This window comes from Lissotriton helveticus, chromosome 3_1, assembly GCF_964261635.1.
Source record: "Lissotriton helveticus chromosome 3_1, aLisHel1.1, whole genome shotgun sequence".
Classification (NCBI taxonomy): Eukaryota; Metazoa; Chordata; class Amphibia; order Caudata; family Salamandridae; genus Lissotriton; species Lissotriton helveticus.
The window spans coordinates 2,019,597,781-2,019,616,792 of NC_136061.1; the positions used below are offsets into that span (position 1 = coordinate 2,019,597,781).

The 19,012-nt window shown below is 48.1% G+C and overlaps 1 protein-coding gene across 2 annotated transcripts in view; it reads right to left on the reverse strand.

The window, feature by feature from the left end:
- CHD2 (chromodomain helicase DNA binding protein 2) overlaps positions 1-19,012 on the reverse strand; it is a 2,197,496-nt gene that overhangs the window by 285,334 nt on the left and 1,893,150 nt on the right. The window lies entirely within an intron of this gene.

Here is a 19,012-nt window from a genome sequence, read left to right on the forward strand (position 1 = left end):
ACACAAGGCCTCATTAAACGGCAGCAGAGGCTCACTGGAGCTTGCCTGCGGTTTAAGGACCTCAGTGAGGAGGTTAGTCCTCACGGCCGCGACGGGGAGCTCAAGGTTTAAGGCCTTGGCCGCCCTCGTCAACACTATACTGTAAGCAGCCCCCTCCTCCGTAGCCACGGTGGGAGGGGAGACAAATCCAGTGTCTGGCGAGGTGTCAATGTGAGAAGTTGGCCTGATATATGATGCTCACTAGTTCTAGTGATCACCTTGTATCAGTCCAAACAACCCTTATGGTGATTGGTTGTAAGTCAACCTTATAGACCAGCTATCCTAATGGTAGCATGGACAAAGCAGTCTTAGGCTAAACTCTTTTGGCATGTGAAGCCAGCTGTTTTACCACAATATAACCCCTTGAATACCAAGTGAAAGGACACCACACAGGTTGTTATGAAAATAAACAGTATATTTATTAATAACAACACCTCTGAACTCTTTATGAGGTCAGAGGGCTAAGCACATGACAATCTCTTACGAAAAATACTACAAGTCGCACAAAATTACAATGGTGCCATAAGGGCACAACAAACCATATACTAAGTAAGTGGAATGTGAAAGTCGATAATAGGAATGGAGCTGTCCAGAGGCTGTAGGATCGATGGGACCACGCTACACTAACTTCAGGTAAGTAATAGGAGGCCCACGGAACGCGTGTGCAGAGTGTGAACACACACGCGAGATGTGTAACAACGTCTATGGACAGTACAGTTCAAGTTAAAGGTGAGTACGGACAATCCTGACTAGGTAGAACTAAAACGACTGTGGAACTGGATACTAGGACAGTTAAACTACCCTTGAGCACAGGAATACTCTTGTTACCTCACCCACGGGCCGCGGGTGCATAGGTGTCAAAGTGCGTCGGGTTCTCGCGTTGAAGTCAATGGAGCCTGAAAGAAAAGATGCTGCAGGCGACCAGGAGGAAGATGTCCGGTGCAATCCAAGGGTGGATTGTTGAAGAAGGAGACCTGAAAGCAGAGGGGACAATGTTCACAGTCACTAGCCAGTGACTGGAGTGGAACCAGGAAGGAACCAGATGTCGACGTCGCGATCAGGTGAAGAGTGGACGCTTTACTCTGCAGCCACGTGGACCAGGAGGTGTCTTCGACGACCAGGATGGAGGCACGAGCTGTCCCACGCAGGCTCTCACTGTCGGCGGTGTCGGAACCGGGCTGGGACTCAACAGGCCTTGGCAAAGGCAACCCACACGGTGAGTGAAGAAAGCGTCTGGTGCGGACTAGGAGAGTCCGGGGTGCCCCTCTTTTGGAAGGGAGCAAGGGCCAGTCTGGAGCAACCAGACCAGCAGTGAAGATTCAAAGGTTTGTCGTCTGGGAGGCCACTATCCAGCCGGCAAGTGACCAGACAACGCGTCGAGCAGCAAACAAGCAGAAGGGCCCCACGCAGATCTCGTGGATACTGGAGGGCTGATCTTCGGTGCAGGGGCTGCTCGGGGTTGGGCCTTCTCAGTCCCCAAAGCACTTGGTCGAGTTTACCTCGGGAGTCGTGCTGGAAGCAAAGTGCAGTTTCTTCCAAGATGGCCGGTCCCACGTGTCTCGTCGCAACCACGGGTCTCAGCTTTGCTGCAGATGTAGGTAGAGGTCGGAGAGGTCTGGGAATCCGGGTCTCGTCGGGCTCTGAAGTCTGGATCCTCGAGGGAAGACGACAAAGTGAAGCCGCTGGACGCTTGATGGTGCCTGCAGTTGCAGGGTGGACACTCCTTGTCCACAAGGGAGATTCTTCAGTCTTCTGTGGAGCAGAACGTCGAAGGCCAGAGTTTCTTCTTGTTGAATAGTTCAGGATAATCTAATTTGGAATGGGACCAGCTCCTACCTTTATTCTCCTAAAGGGGGCTGCACTACTGACTAGGTCCCTCCCCTGGGTGGGACCAGGAAGGAGGGTGGCTACACCACCTATCCTTTGTCCGGTTTCCCGCCAGAGCTGGGGCAGGGATGCCCCAGCAACTGGTTTGCACCGGTGTATGCACAGGGCACCTTGTGTGCCCCAGGCATGTCTCATTCCTTTCAGGCCTCCCAACCTCAATACACAAAATCCTGTCTGGGGTGGTGCTAGCACCTCCCAAGGCAGGAAACCCTTTGTCCGGGCCATCCTCGCTGTAAGGACTCCCAGCAGCAGGAAGTCAGACTTGTGTCTGTGGTGGCAGCATCCATTTTGTTATGCTGAGGCTCGAGTTAACTTTAACCGGGGTTCACAGTTACATACATGTCGTGTCCCTCTAGAAGGGTGGAATGCTACCCCCGTCACCAGAATTGGCCAGGGGGTAGTATTCCAAATCGTATGACACCTTACTCGACATGTTTTGATAATGTTATACCAGAGTTAGCATTTAACCGCGAGGTTGATAATGCACTTAAGAGTATATGGTATAGCGTTATCATGGAACAGCTATTAGGACTTTGTTCCGCAAGCTGCAAACGGGCTCAGCATATGCCAGAGCACCATCTCACATAATTCCAAGCACTCTGCCTTCAGGATTGATAAGGCCTTCCATAGGAGTGACTGATAGGAATATATGTGTCCATTTTAGGGTTAGATATAGGTATACTATATCTACAGCAAAGGGTGTTTACACCACCTTGCCCCAGCTGTCATGCAGCCAGTTGTGTCAGATTTAGATGGCCAGCCAGGGGTGGCATAATACATGTTTCAGCCTCTGGTAGGCCCTGGGTACACCTATGCCCTGGATACCTAAGGTATACTGTACAGGGACTGATAAGGTGACTCAGTATCCAATTAGATATGTACCTAGGGTACATGGAGTGCATTTTAACAGAGAGAGCAGGAAGCCTGTGGTCCTGAATAGCAGGATCCCAGGCCAACTAAGTCAAAAACCAGCAAAACATCAGGCAAAAAGTTGGGGGTAACCATAGTCAGATATCCACCTTCCTACATAAACCCCCCCCCCCCCCAACGAAAGGAGATAAGGCTATCCTTGACCAGGTAAGCCTATATTGCCTGCACTGGTCTCCACCATACGGAATCTCTACCTGTGGTGTGTTTTGGCAAAGTAAAAGGCTGGTGCTGGGATGGAGTACTGAAGTGAGGCTCCACTAATGTCGGGCTCAACTTCCTCCAATCACTATCCACCATATATGCCTTTCTTTCCAGGACTGAGTTGCTGTATGCTCTCAGGGTCAACCCCTGGCTACCTAAAGCTGGAGGCTGGGTCCCTCTGTTTGGCTTACTGGAGGGACAGGTCAGGTTTGGGGCCCTCAGGTCCCAGGTTTGGCTGTGCCCAACAGTGTCCATCTGTGGGAGGTCCCTAACTAATTTTAAGGGGGATCCCTCAGGAGTTTGTTTTATTTTCACTTGGCTAGAACTACTAGCTTCAGTGCCCTTAATCTGCTGATTGGGGGGTTCTTTTGGGCAGGGGGCCCTTTGGGGTCCATCACTGGCCTCCCTGACCTCTACAGCCCTGGGCTGACTGAGGCAGGGTAGAGAGGGGCAGGTTACCTGCTCCAGACTGGGTCCCACCTTGGAAGGGTCCACTGACATCAGGGGTTTTGCCAGGCTAGGCCTGACTACCTCTGGGGCAGTTTCTTCACAAGGGGTAATTTCAGTTCACTGAGGAGGCTGATCCTTTCCTAAAGTCTGGTGGGAGGGAGATTTCTCTTCCTCCTCAATGCTCTCTGTCTGAGTGGAGTGATCCATAGTTTCAGGCTCCACAACACTTTCTGAGTTTGGGCTGTGGCCATCACAACCCCACCAACCTTTTCAGGAAGGGACTCAGTTTGGGTATGGGCTGCTACCATCACAGCCCCACTAACCTTTCCATGGAGGTTTACCATTTTAGAATGGGTTTCTTGTTCTACCTCAGCCCAGGCTGATATCTCCAAATCATTCCCCAGTAGGCAATCTACAGGCAAGTTTGATGACACTGCCACTCTCTTGGGGCCAGTGACACCTCCCCAGCTGAGATTTACCACTGCCATGGGATGATTTTTCTGCACTCCATCAATGTTTGTCACCTGGTATGTGGCACCAGGTATAAGTTGCCTTGAGGGGACTAGGCTCTCAGTCACCATGGTGATGCTAGCCCCTGTGTCTCTATAGGCCTCAACTTTCAGACCATTGATAAGGGGCTCCTGTCTGTATTTGCCCAAAGTGTTGGGACAATCAGTGAAGTTGGCAAACCCCATGCTAGTCTCACAGACAAGAGAAACTGAATTAGGGGACCTGGTTAGGCCAGAGTCCCCAGGAACTCCCAGAGTAAATCCACCCAAATTCTTGGGGGCACTCCCACCACCTGGGGGATTACTACCAGTAGTAACAGGAGGCTTGGGAGTGTTACTTGGGGGTATGTTCTTCTTATTGTTGTTGGCCCTTGGGCAACTACTGTCAGTTTTCCAATGGCCTACCTGTTTGCAGTTTTGGCAATAAGGTTTCTTCTGGGTATTGGAAGGATTCTGGGACCCACCCCCCTTTTTGGGGCCCTGATGTGGTTTGTTCTGTAGATTTATTCCCACCCTTCTCTTGAGGCTTGGTTGATTCCTTCTTTTGGTCACCACCTTGGTTCTTAGGCCTAATCCTGGTTCTGACCCATTTGTCTGCCCTCTTACCCAATTCTTGTGGAGAGGTCAGATCAGAGTCTACCAGGTGCTGGTGTGATAACTGGTTCTAACAATTAGTTAAGACTTGCACTCTTATAATTAGATTATACAATCCTGTGAAATCAGTAACCTTACTTCCCAGTAGCCAGCCTTCCAAAGCCTTAGTGGCACAATCCACAAAGTCAGTCCAATCTTGAGCCTGAGTTTTCTGGGTATCCCTGAACATCAACCTGTACTGTTCAGTGGTTAAGCCAAACCCATCAATCAGAGCAGTTTTCAAGACTTGGTAATCATTTGCATCCTCATCTCTAACAGTGAGGAGCTTGTCTCTACCTTTACCTTCAAAGGAGAGCCACAATATAGCTGCCCACTGACTCTGGGGTACCTGCTGTACTTTGCAGGCTCTCTCCAAAGCAGTTATCCACTTGTGGATATCATCTCCTGTCTTATAGGAGGGCACTATTTTACTCAGGTGTCTATTATCAAAACTCCTGTCTCTATCCCTAGGGATAGTGCTGCCATAGTCAGATATCCACCTTCCTACAGTCAATACCACTGGCCTCCCCAAGCTCATATGTCCAGTCCTCTTGAGACTGGCACTCCTGTGTTAGAGGGTCCTCAGACCCCTCCCAATCACCCTCGTCACCTGCCTCCTGTAAAACAGGGTCAACAGACGGGGCCTCCTCATGGAAATAAAAATCTCCAAAGGCCGTCGTAAGCGGCGCCCAGACGCGAGCCGCTCCGGCGCCAGAGTCGGACCAAAGGGAAGATTGGGGACGGCGTCCACAGTGGGCGCCAGGGGCGACACCCGCGGGGACAGCGCCGGTGAGGTCGACCGGCGACGACCCGGATCCGGAAGCGGATCCGGTGAGGTCCTGCGGTGCCGGGACCGAAGTCGCCGGCGGCGCCGGGCCCGAAACACCCAACGGCGTCGGGGCCGAAGCACCCGACCCGCTAGGGCCTCCAGCCGGGACCGTTGGGCCAGGAGGCGCCACAGTGCCCGGCGGAGGAGGGAGGGACCTCATGGCCATGAGGTACCGCTCGATCTCCTCCGGCGCCGCGCGTGCCCAGGGACCCGAAGATGTGGGGCAGGCGGCGACGCTTGCGACTCCGTTGGAGCCGCGTGGGCGGTGTCACCCGAACCCCTGCCCGCATCGAGAGAGCGTCGAGGTGGGTCGGAGGAACGATGACGTCGCTCCGACCTCTCATGCTTCTTACTTGAGGACTTGGATCCTGACGACCGATGTCCACTCCCGGAGCTGCGATGACTCCGACCCCGCGACCGGTCCCTCGACCTCCCGTGGGACCGGGACCTGGAACGGCACGGGCCGACTGCCGGAGCTCGAGTCGCTTGCGGGACCGCTCCCGCCTAGCCTTAGACGTCAGGGCCCGGCAGTCGGAGAAGGTGCGGTTGTCGTGGTCAAGGCCTAAACACTTCAGGCATCGGCGATGGGGGTCCGTAACCGACATCAGTCGGTCGCACTTCGAACAGGGTTTGAACCCGGGCATCCCTACCGGCACCCTAGGAGTCGAAGACTCGAGTAAAGAAATGATCAAAAGATCAAAAAGTTTAGTCAAAAAATGACTAAGGGGTAGAGCTTCTCCGGATCTGCGCTAGCTGGGGCGGAAAAAAGAAGAACTGACGTCAGCGCGCATGGGCGGCGTCTAAGTACTCCGACGACGTCATTCCGGCGCTAACGACGCCGACGACGGACGCGTACGACGCCTGCCGGCTCGCAGGGGTATTGCTACGCAAAAATTTCTGGATCCAGTCTGACGCCTGGGGATATTCTAAGGTAAGGAATCTATCACTAACATGTCTCTTTCAGATATTCTCCTCATCCGTTCCAGAGCTGATAAATGATTTCTGCCCCGTTAATCCTGATCTTCATCAAAACCTTGGGCAAGAGAGGCAGAGGCCGGAAGGCGTATAGGAGTCCCAAGCTCCAGTCCAGGAGCAAGGCATCTCAGAGGAAGAACTACAGTGGGACTCCAATGTACAAAAGCTTGAACACTGCACATTCTCTGAGGTGACAAAAATATCAAGCCAGGGTTCTCCCCACTGCTGGTGGATGCCCTGTGCCACCTTTGAGTGCAGCAGACACCACTCATGATCCACTAGGCAACACCAGCTAAGTGTGCCCTGGTGTTTAAAGATCCTATGAGGTCAGGAGTTGTCCTGACGTTTCAGCCAGTTCCAGAGGCACAAGGCCTCCTGGCACAAACCCATAACTCCACTCCACCCAGTTTGTTGCAATATCACATGGAAGTGGCGTTGTCTATAAGAACCTGACCAGTTCCCCCCTTTGATGGACAGGGGAATGCTTTTATTGGCAAGTGACTTACTCACAACTAAGGCGACAAGGGAGGTTTGGGTCCTATCTCTGACTGGCTTGGACCACTCTAATATGCCAAACAAAACAAATAGCCAGACAGGTTCACTTTTTATCATTTGATCACACCCAGCCTATGAGTACTGAGTGATCTACTTTTTTAAAAAAGTTTTTTTTAAATTCTTAATTTACTTTTTTATTTAGTTTTTTGTATGTCAAAGGAACAGTTATCAAGCAATAAAGAATGCATTCAGAAAACAATGTGCGCAATATATACACGTGTTCAATATATACAGAATCACTACTCAATTTCAAAAACACCAAAAATACATTACAACAAATAAATTCATACAATGCCTAAAAACAATTTTTGAAGTAGGCACCAGTCCTTCATATTATATACCAGAAGACAGACGGACAACAGAGTTCGTAAATACTGCCTGCCTGTCTTACTAAGCCAGGGATTTAGATAATTGTGGGGTTGCACTGCTAGGGATGAAAAGCGTTGTATTATTTTTGTCCCTAGTTGCACCCTTATTCTTTATCCCAGGCTCGGGGTCAATGCGTTTCGAACCACCAACTGATTGTGGGTTCTCCTCAGGACACGGACTGGATAGAGCCGTAACTGTAAATAATCATAATGGAATCTGGTGTCAGTATTGGGTTGCAATCACATTAAGGTGAGCTCTCAGACTCTTTGAGGGGTATATAAAAATACCTGTGTGTAGCTTTCGTGGCCACTTCCATGGAAAGGGAAGCCTCACATTGGAAGGAATTTCTGCAGGAAAATAGGTATGTGCAAGGTTAGATACCTGTATCTAAAGCAAACGGTGTGCTACAATTTTACACTGGTGATTTCAAACTAACGTGATTAACCGGATACAAGCCTACCTGGACCTTAGACGGAGTGTCGTCTAACATGTAGATGCGTGGGCCGGGCGTCGGCTATTTGAATCTATTATTATGTTGCTCAGTTCAATTAGGGCTAGAAAAATTTTGAAAATCTGTATTAGATTCAGGGTCGAGCGCCATCTGACCGGAGAGATCAGCGCTATCTAAAGCGGGCGGGTTTACTTACTCGGTCCGTTAGTGAACCGCTCCGCATCTGCACATCCGGCGTTTGGCGTGAGCACGCCGCGAGCAGGCTTGAGCGATTTAAAGGGGCCGCGTTTGAATAACATTGGAGATCAAAACGGGCCGTGTGACGCTGAGGATGATGGTATTAGTAGTGCTCATTTTAGCAAGCTGACACGGCCAGGCCAGGAAAAAGTGACAGACAGTACCGATGAAATCGGCTGGAATATGGCTGAATGGAGCGAGGCCTTGACTTATACACAGCACGAGTAAAAAGAAACGTGAAGGGATTACAAAAATGGAGATGTTGGTCTAAAATTGCCTGATTCAGAGCACCATCTTTGGAATGAACCCGGTTAAGGGACATCGCAAATGTGGAACCTGTTCCGTTTGCAACCTCGCCATGGAAGGTTCACTGTTTACAGACGGAAAGAAATTTTGCCGTCATGAGGAACACACTAACTGTAAGACTAGAAATGCAGTTTATGCCATCCAGTGTCCATGTGACAAAATTTATATTGGAAAGACAACACAGGAGGTGCGACAAAGGATCATACAGCACCATTCCCGAATTAACAACAAAACCCTGACAGCACCATTGGTGTCCCATTTCTTACAACATAATCATTCGGTCAATGATCTGAGATGGACCGTGTTGGCAGTGATCAAAGGCGGCAGTGGGGACCCAGAAATACGCCTATCCCAAAAGGATGCATACTTAATATTGAAATTCGATACAGCCATCTCTGGGTTGAACGAACTGTCAGAATCAGGCAATTTATGACCAACATCTCAATTTTTGTAATCCCTTCACGTTTCTTTTTACTCGTGCTGTGTCCAGGCCTCGCTCCATTCAGCCATATTCCAGCCGAGCTCAGCCGATTTCATCGGTACTGTCTGTCACTTTTTCCTGGCCTGGCCGTGTCATCTTGCTAAAATGAGCACTACTAATACCATCATCCTCAGCGTCACACGGCCCGTTTTGATCTCCAATGTTATTCAAACGCGGCCCCTTTAAATCGCTCAAGCCTGCTCGCGGTGTGCTCACGCCAAACGCCGGATGTGCAGATGCGGAGCGGTTCACTAACCGACCGAGTAAGTAAACCCGCTTTAGATAGCGCTGATCTTTCCGGTCAGATTGCGCTCGACCCTGAATCTAATACAGATTTTCACAATTTTTCTAACCCTAATTGAACTGAGCAACATAATAATAGATTCAAATAGTCGACGCCCGGCCCACGCATCTACATGTTAGACGACACACCGCCTGAGGTCCAGGTAGGCTTGTATCCGGTTAATCACGTTAGTTTGAAATCGCCAGTGTAAAATTGTAGCACACCGTTTGCTTTAGATACAGGTATCTAACCTTGCACATACCTATTTTCCTGCAGAAATTCCTTCCAATGTGAGGCTTCCCTTTCCATGGAAGTGGCCATGAAAGCTACACACAGGTATTTTTATATACCCCTCAAAGAGTCTGAGAGCTCACCTTAATGTGATTGCAACGCAATACTGACACCAGATTCCATTATGATTATTTACAGTTACGGCTCCATCCAGTCCGTGTCCTGAGGAGAACCCACAATCAGTTGGTGGTTCGAAACGCGTTGACCCCGAGCCCGGGATAAAGAATAAGGGTGCAACTAGGGACAAAAAAAATACCACGCTTCTCATCGCTAGCAGTGCAACCCCACAATTATCTAAGGCCCTGGCTTAGTAAGACAGGCAGGCAGTATTTACGAACTCTGTTGTCCGCCTGTCTTCTGGTATATAATATGAAGGACTGGTGCCTACTTCAAAAATTGTTTTTAGGCATTGTATGAATTTATTTGTTGTAATGTATTTTTGGTGTTTTTGAAATTGAGTAGTGATTCTGTATATATTGAACACTTGTATATATTGCGCACATTGTTTTCTGAATGCATTCTTTATTGCTTGATAACTGTTCCTTTGATGACATACAAAAAACTAAATGAAAAAGTAAAATAAGAATTTAAAAAAAACTTAAATAAAAAAGTAGATCACACAGTACTCATTGGCTGGGTGTGATCAAATGATAAAAAAGTGAACCTGTCTGGCTACTTACTCACAACTAAAACAGGTTGATGGGGAGGCTTTTGCCAGAGACCAGAGTCCTTCGATCCCCACAACTGCCAGAAGACTTTCCTAACCAAACAATGATGCATCTATTACAACCATTAGCTCTGGTTGGTGTAGGGATAGGGGTCTGCCACAGATCCATTTGAGGTACAGCAGTGACCAATGCAGAATTTGTATAGTCTCCTCCCACAAACTGGATAGAATCTGAAGGTTTTCCTTGCTGCTGAACCCACTGAGACTTCAGATCCCACTGCAGTGCTTGCATGTGCTATCTGGCATGGTCCACAAGCAACATGCAGGAGGCCAAGAGGCAAAGTGGCATCAGAGCCACTCTCACTGAGATCTAGGTCAAAGGTTGAAACATTGGGATTGTAACTCAAATGTCCTAAACTCGATGAGGCGGTTGGAACGCTTAAAAAAGCACTGTGTCCCGGACAGCTACAATGATGGGAGGTGGGGGGAGGGAGGCCTCTACGACAATACCAGTGAATTCAACAGGTTGGCCATCATCTGTTGGCTTACACCTCTCTGAGGCTGAGTTTGCCTTCAGCAACTGTTGCTGAGATATGGGAAGGCTGGTATCCACAACCTATGAAAATGGGCAGCAACCAGTACCATCACTTTGGGAAAATCCAAGGGGTATTGGTCATGCAAAAGGTGAGCAGTGATAATTGAAAGTCCTTGTGGCCTACCCGAAACCTCAAGTAGCACCTGTAGGGTATGGGTGTGAAACTAGGCATCCTGCAAATCCACTGCCACCATCCAGTCTTCTGGATCCAGGGCAGACCACACTTGGGCCAGTGTGAGGTTTTTGAACTTGTCCTTCATGATGAAGAAGCTCAGAGGGTAAAGATCGAGGTTTGCTTGAGGTCTTTATCTTCTGCACCAGAAAGTAATGGGAGTAAAAACAAGTCCAAACTCCTGATGCTGCCAAGAGGCCCTACACTTCCCCTTGCAGAATGGACAGGGGGTTATCTGGAAGTTGTTGTGGTGTAAGAGGCATGTTTGGAGAGGAAGGGGAGGGTGTATCTGTTCTGAATAATGTGGAGTACCTATCTATCTGATGTGATCCTCTGCCACCCGGGGAGGTATTAAGTAATTCAACTTCCTAGTGGGCGATTGTGTGCAGGTGAAGCTACTTGAAGTGGTTTCTTGGCAGCTGCAGGGACTGGGTAGTTTGTTGCCCCTTTGGGCCTAGAGACTGTCTGCCTGATCGCCAACCTATGCCTCGAAAGGCTTGTACAGTCTGCTGTTACCAAAGCAAACCCTGGCAAAAGCCTCTGCTATAACCCTCTTTCAAAGCTTTGAAAGGGCAACATTGTTGGGGGAACTGCCCACGTAGGTGGTGCCAGTCCAAGGGAGGGTGCTATTACTTATCTCTGCTTAAATCATTCCAGAGATTAGTCCGCCTTGTCTCCAAATAGATGGGTGCCATTGAACGGTATGTCCATTAGGGATTGTTGTACATCGCTGGAAAAACCAGGAAAGAGAATCCAAGCCTGCCGCTGAAGCACCATGCTGGTACCAAGTGCCCTACTCAAGCAGTCGCTGGTGTCCAGGCCAGAGCGGATGATGTATTTCTCTGCTTCCTAACCATCCTGTATTATTTGTTGTAGGTTGGTCCAAAGATCATCCGAGACTCCCTGCAAAATGTTGGCTAACAAGTCCCCACAACGCATGCCATAATCGTCCGAATCGTCCTGATGGCTGAACTCCATGAGATCGGTCTGAGGGGGACGGTGCTTAGCTGGTTTAGATCATTCCTGGCCGGCCGCCGACAAACGGTCTGGGCCTCACCCAGCTCCGCCGTGATGCCGCCTTTGGGAGTCGGAGTTCCGCAGGGTTCTGTGTTGAGCCCGACTCTTTTCAACATCTTTATGACCCCTCTGGCGGTATTGGCGGAGTCTTATGGGGCCCAGATTGTATCTTATGCCGACGATACCCAGCTCCTCTTTACGTGCAGGAAAGGAGAAGATTTCGATGGAGAGAGTATCCGGGAGTGCCTTGGGGCTGTTTTTAAATGGTTCCAGCTTAACAGCCTCAAGTGCAACTCAGATAAATCTGAGGTACTCTTCTTCGGCTGCCCATACGACCCAGATTGGCAGGAATGGTGGCCTGTTAATTTGTTTCCTCCAGCGCACTCGTCCCAGCTAGCTAAGAATCTGGGGATCAAGATGGATAATGGTCTGACGTTAAGATCTCAGATCCTTGGTCTTACGGGAACTTGTTTTGGCCTCCTCAGGATGCTTCGCAAGTCTCTTCCTTTGCTCTCAGAAGATCATAGGAAGATGACGGTGCAGGCCTTAATTTTCTCAAGATTGGACTACTCCAACGTCCTGTATCTTGGCCTGCCGGATTATCTTCTGCAACGCCAGCAGGTGGTCCAGAACTCGGCCGCGCGAGCTATTTTTGGCCTGTATAGGCGTGCCAGAGTTTCGGGACTCCTGCAGTCGCTCCATTGGCTTCCTATCCGGAAGCTGATAGTCTTCAAGGCCTTGACCTTGGCCCACAAGGCTCTCCATGCCTCGGGGGCTAAATATCTGCAAAGGAGGCTTGCCTTCTACCATCCAACCCGATCTTTGAGATCTGAATCATTGTTCCTTGCGGTGGTCCCTCGAATAAAAAGGGCCCGTATTGGGGGCCGCTCTTTCGGGCTGTTGGCGTCACAGATTTGAAACACGTTGCCTTTGGCACTACGCAGCACTTCTAATTTGCTGACTTTTAGGATGGGCCTCAAAACGTGGCTTTTCGCACAGTAGCTCGCTTCTTTTGTCTGTTGCTGATCCACTTTGCGGTATTGTGTTGTGTTACTCTGCTATTGGTTTTTAATAAAAGCGCCGGGACACTCTATGGAGTAGCCGTGCGCTATAAAAGACAAAACTAACATAACATAACATAACAAGGAGAACATGTGTTTCACAATCTGTCAGTGTGGTCGGAAATACTTTAGGGCTGAGCTTGCTGGTGGAGGCAACTACCACGCTCTCCAATATTGGGTGCTGCAAGACAAAAGCAGGTTTTCCTGGGCAGGCATATGCCTCCTGGCTATTTGCCTAATGGCTGATGGGCAAGAACCTGGTTTTGCCCAGGTGCCCAACAGTGTGTCCGTTAAAGACTCATTTAATGGCAGAAGGGGTTTCTGTGAGTTCAGTTCTAGCTGCTTGATCGCAGTCAATAGTTGTAGGTCTAAAACGTCTGCTGCTATCTGTATGACCATAGCGAAGGAGGCAGAGTCTTCAGTTAGAGTGGAAATCAGTGTCAGGTGAAGCCTCAAGACCACTGGCCTCCAGCAGGATCAAAAAGAGATTACTGTTGCTGTATAGTTGGGAAGTGTCACCAACATTATCGTATTGTCAGGGAGCCTACAATTGAGAGGAAGCGTCTCTGAATCTAAATAAACTATGGGTTGAGGGGGGGTGATGTTAGTCGATATTGCAGCAGGTTTGCTTCTTAGTCCAAAAGGACTATTGGCTCCTCCTCTGGCACTGGTGGCACCACTTACAGCAACGACGCTCAGGGACATAGTGTTGGTCATAGCTCAGTATGGGATGTGGGGGTAGGAGTCGAACCAGAGTAAGGGCTGACCCTAGAGTGGGGTTGAGAGGCAAAGTATGTGAAAGAAGAGTGAGTGCGTCCTCCTGTGAATTTAAGATATTTTCTTGTTCCTCAGTTCAGATACTTTCTACTATAAAGAATATGAGTGATGATTCTCCTCTATTATTCTGCTTTTTTATTTTTCACCATTGGAAAATATACATCATTTTCAACATATATGGCATATTTCCTACAGAATGTCAAATGCCGAAGCAGCCGAAATGTGTTTCACCCCTTAATTGGCCGGTTTTTCAAGGCTTTTATATTCAATGACCCACGAGACACATATTTAGCGATGTGCTTAGGTCGAGAATATGTTATATCGATATGGCCCATCATGCCATGTCAATCCCTAGGTTTAATCCCCGATGTCAGCATCTGTCAAATGTCTGTGTTGGATCTGCCAGTGGTAGACTGACTGGATACCCCCTCAGATCCATAGGGTCTGAAGGCACTCCAGAGGGATACAGTATGGTACCAAAGATCCGCAGCATGATATCTTTAAAAATCTGGACCTGCAGCAGCATCGCCGATGGACCTGGGAACTTCGGTTGATTTGGCATCACAGTTGGGATCAGTTCCAAGGTTGAAGATCAATATGGTGACCTGAGGGTACCCTGGGGGAGTGGTTAAATAAGGAGGAGCTGAGCTTTGAATTCTAGTGTTTTTTCTTCTTTGAACTGCGAAGGGATTTTGACCTTGAAGAGGAGCGCTTGTGGTACCGGCCTCAGGAATGAGAATGCATCCCAGTCCTCGAGCAGGACCAGCCTTTCGGCAATGTTCTGCAATGCAGAGTTAAACTTATCGCAGAGTCCGAAAAGAGGCCCAAACACCAGAGACAGACCTCATGAGAGTCCATCACTGACATTTGTTTGTGGCAGGCCTTACAAGATTTGGAACGGTTATCTTAGTGGGAGATATGCCCCTTGCATGCTGGAAAAACATTGAAACTTGGGTCTGTCAGGACTGACAGACTTGAAGGAAAGTTTTTCGTACTTGCATTGGAAGGTGTGGAAATAGAGGACCTGACGTAAATGTGCAAAGATGGCGACTATGTCAGGCTCTGATGTCCTATCCAGGGCAGGACAGATCCAATGCGTAGAAGCATGCTACCTACTGATGCATGACGAAATTGCTTAACAAAATTCTCTGGATCCAGTCTAATGCTTAGGGGTGATCAGAGGGAGAGGAATCTGCGGTTAGAGGAATCCACCAGAATTGCTAACCACAGAGGGGTCACCAGATTGTAGAACAGTGAGGCGCCTAACTCCAGTTCCCACAATGCAGAATTGTTGGCAACATTTGTCATATGGCTAGAAACCTGAAGAATATTTGGCGACATGGTAGGAAATTATTAGGGGCCAGCTCAAAGATGCATGTCCTCATAAAATATTCTATTAAATGTTTAGGTTATGCTAGTCAACTGAATAGCACAGAGACTACGGCATAATGTTTAAGGGAAAGGGTGCGATTGAGGAAGGGAGTACCTATCTACTTGCTGTATTACACAGACGTCTTTCCTAAAATGTTCTAAGTCAAACAGTTCTCTGGATATTATATGCATTGCAGAGCCAATCTTTATCTCACAAAATGAAGGCATTGCCACATCTTAAAGCTTACGTGTCCTACTGACATAATGATAGCAGTATTCATCATTCACAATCTTTGGACTAAAGCACAGCAGATCAGAACAGGACAGGATCGCTGGGCACATCAGAAACCCATTTCAAAAACATCAATTTGAGAAGGTTTAGATGAACAAGTTACTTATCTTCGGTAATGTATTATCTGGTAGATACCCTGTCTAGCCGAGGATTCCTTAACTTTCCCAAGAGGCAGACTGAATCAGGAATTTTTAAGCAGTTCCTCTGCGTGCCGGGTGACGGCACTATACAGCTCCCTGAGGACACTGACTGCGGTCATGAAGTTAGTGGAGCCATATAAGTCCTCTCCGGTAAGTGTACATCCGATTATTCAGTGAAACCTTCCGCACCAGAACGTGGAGCCATTTTAGAAACTGGTTGTGGAAACAGTGTGCCAAAAAGGTTTTTAAAACTATCAAATAATAATAAATAAGAAACATCAAATGGTATGTTAGTACCGGACATGGATTTAAAAGAAAACTCCAAAAGAATCAACGAAACGCAGGGCCACGTGAAGCCCTACATCCTGTTGTACAACCAACATGCTAGGGAAAACACCTTACACTTTACAGACCATTCACCAATGGTAATGAATGGCATGCGCTATCCAAACAAAACCTATAAAAAAACAACACCAATCTATTTGTTGAATCACACCATTACGTGAGATAGTGACAGTGCCAATACAAAGTCTGATAATACTAGACAAAGAATATCAAAGAAAAAAACAAATGAATCAACACTGCTCACTGGTGTTTAATCCAGTGTAAAAGAGAAAACACCCCCCACTCTACCAATCACTCACCATTGGATACAGATGGTATGGCAACATCTAAACAATACCTATGTGGCAAGACTAAGTGGTCTGTTGAGTCCCAACATTACTTAAGACAGTTATCACCTGTATATAAAACCAGTACTGGTCTTTCGCAGAGTGAGGAGGATGTAAGACGAGATTGAAAACGGCCTGAAGGTAAATTCTTTTCAGAAACTGCTTCTTAGATGACTTTAGACACAGTTCACACAACCACCATGTTCCAAAACAGAACACATGAATTACATATATCCTCCACTAAAGGAGGAAACCACGAGTGTGAGTATTTGAAAGCTTACCAGCACAATACTTCAACAAAGAGAAGCACCCAATGTACTAGATCTCATAACTTGCATAACAATATGTCTCTATAAAAAATACTAAAAGACCGAAGCCTATTGGAATTGCAAATTCAGCATATTAAACTGCTCCAAAGAAGCATGTTTACAGATAAGCTTCCCAACCAGAAGACACTTCTCTTTCAAGAAACCTCTTGAGCAAAAAGCAAAAAGCTCCTCCTCAGAGGTGAAAGAAAAAAAGGGCTGCAACCCTCCTTTAGACACCAATAAAAATGGTATTAAAACAAAAAATCTGCTCCTCGCAGGAACACCATCTGGTGCACCAAAAGTGGACAAGGCAACACCCTAATAGGACTTAACCCCTGATAAAGAAAGAGCTAGCATCACCTATGCAATCCAAGTATAGGCCAAATAGCATATGAACAAAGAGTGAGGAATTACCCCTCTGCATTCCTTCGCCTATCATGGGGGCGTCTTAATGTTGCATCGCCAGAGCCCCAAGAGATGGGCACCATCATGTCGACCAAAGTGGACTGTACAGCCTCCGACAAACCTGAAGCTGCCAAACAATTATGATGCCGTAAAGCCACTGTTGATACCATGGCTGGCCTATCAAATGTGCAGTGTCCATTCCACACGTAATTGAAAGGTTAGCTGCATGTTGACCATCTCTTATACAGCCACCAACTTCAGAATGGAGGTTATCCGGAAGAGATTGTAACATATTCTGCAAAGAATCCCACAAAGCATGGGAAAACGCACTAGCACACAGAATGTGTTGGTGGATCTCAAGGCAGAACTGGGGAAGCAAAGATGTGTTTGCCACATGCATCTTGACTCCTAGAATCGTTACTCACTGGTGTCTTAGGCACAGAATCCACATCATGTGAAGATGTTGCAGCCTGAAGCACTAGGCTAAGAGTGGAAGGATGTCTATGGAGGCAAACTGGGTCCTCCGGTGCAGGCAAATGTCTGCGAGCGATATCCCGATCCACTGAGACCCCTGACTTAGGCTAGGCCCAAGTCCCTAAACAAATACCAAAAAAAGGCCTCACTGTATGGAAGAAAATGCCCTTAACCCCGTCTTGGTAAAGGACCTCAATCAGAGGGTAGGAAGACCTCTGTACGGTAGGTAGTGACAATCCAAAACTGTAGCCACTCTCCTCAGCATATCTGCGAAGGAGAAACTTGCCTCAGTAACGAGAATAGGGGGAGAAAGTAACTCAAAGCTGATGAAGATTCCAGCCCACTAGCCTCTTCAAGAGCAGATATTCAGCTCTCCACCACCTGAGCTGAAATAGCATCAGAAATAGGCTGAAAAAGCCCTGTCTCAGCAGACACAAGGTGACTTTCAGAAGTCTCCGCTTGAGAAGGAACTAACAACAGCACATTCCCCTCATCCTGTACTGTCCACTCGGCATTCAACACCGTACAATGTTGAGAAGGCTACGCCTCGGCGTCAGTAGTAGGAGGGGAGACAACTTCAACCGGTGCTGTCGACATCAGTGTTGGAGTCGGCTGATCAAAAACAGGCGCCATAGGTGGAGATTACGAAGGACAGTATACCTGAAACGAAGCGGAGCCGGCCGACGCGATTGGCACCTACCCTATGACTCCGATGGCCCAATTGTCACTCATCCTCCGAAAGCACCCCACTCACTTCCTTTGGTCCTGAAGGTGCTCCAGAAGGCGATGGTGTCCCAAAGATGAGGTTATAATCCTCCCTCATCTGAGCTAATGACGCCCTGGCTCCCGGAAAGACGAGGTGCGGAGTCGCGTAAGGCCGCCTCAACAGTTCGAGCGGGAGAAGCCCTGGGAAATGGAGTCTCCACGCACTGATGAAACCGGGCAATGCTGCGACTTCTAGATCGAACCTTGAACTGACCTCTTTCTAGGGCGATAAGGACCAAAACCAGGAAGTCTCCGAAGATCACAACGTATGCGTCGCCAGCAACTTCATCCGGTGCTCTTTAAGCGCCTTTGGCTTCAGCCTTTGACAGGAGCCGCAATCCTCAGTGTTGTGGTATTCGCCCATACACCACCTACAAACCATAAGTGGATCTGTAACCGACCTATGCCGACTACAGGACTCTCAAGGCGTAAAGCCTGACAACATGGAGAAAAAAGGGCACCCTGCTCCCAATGACAAAAAAGTAGGCCAAAAATGGCCCGAGGAAGAGCTTCTTCGGATCCGCGTTGCAGCGCAGAAAAGAAGAAACTGACATCTGTGTGCCAGAGGGGACTTATACGGCTCCACTGACTACATGACTGGAATCAACATCAAGGAGCCATATGACTTTGTCCCCCTGCGCACAGAGGTACTGCTGAAAAATTTCCGGATCCAGTCTGACGCTTAGGCAGAATTCAAATTTAAGGAATTTGCGGCAAGATGTCTCTATCAGATATATGTGGATGCTCTGTTTTTAGGAGATACTTGTAATTGATCAAAGTGCATTTTTCCTCACTCTACATTGAGCACATAAGATTTCATTAATATTTTTTAATGGCACACTTGCTTTCACATTTTGTGCTCTATGTTTTT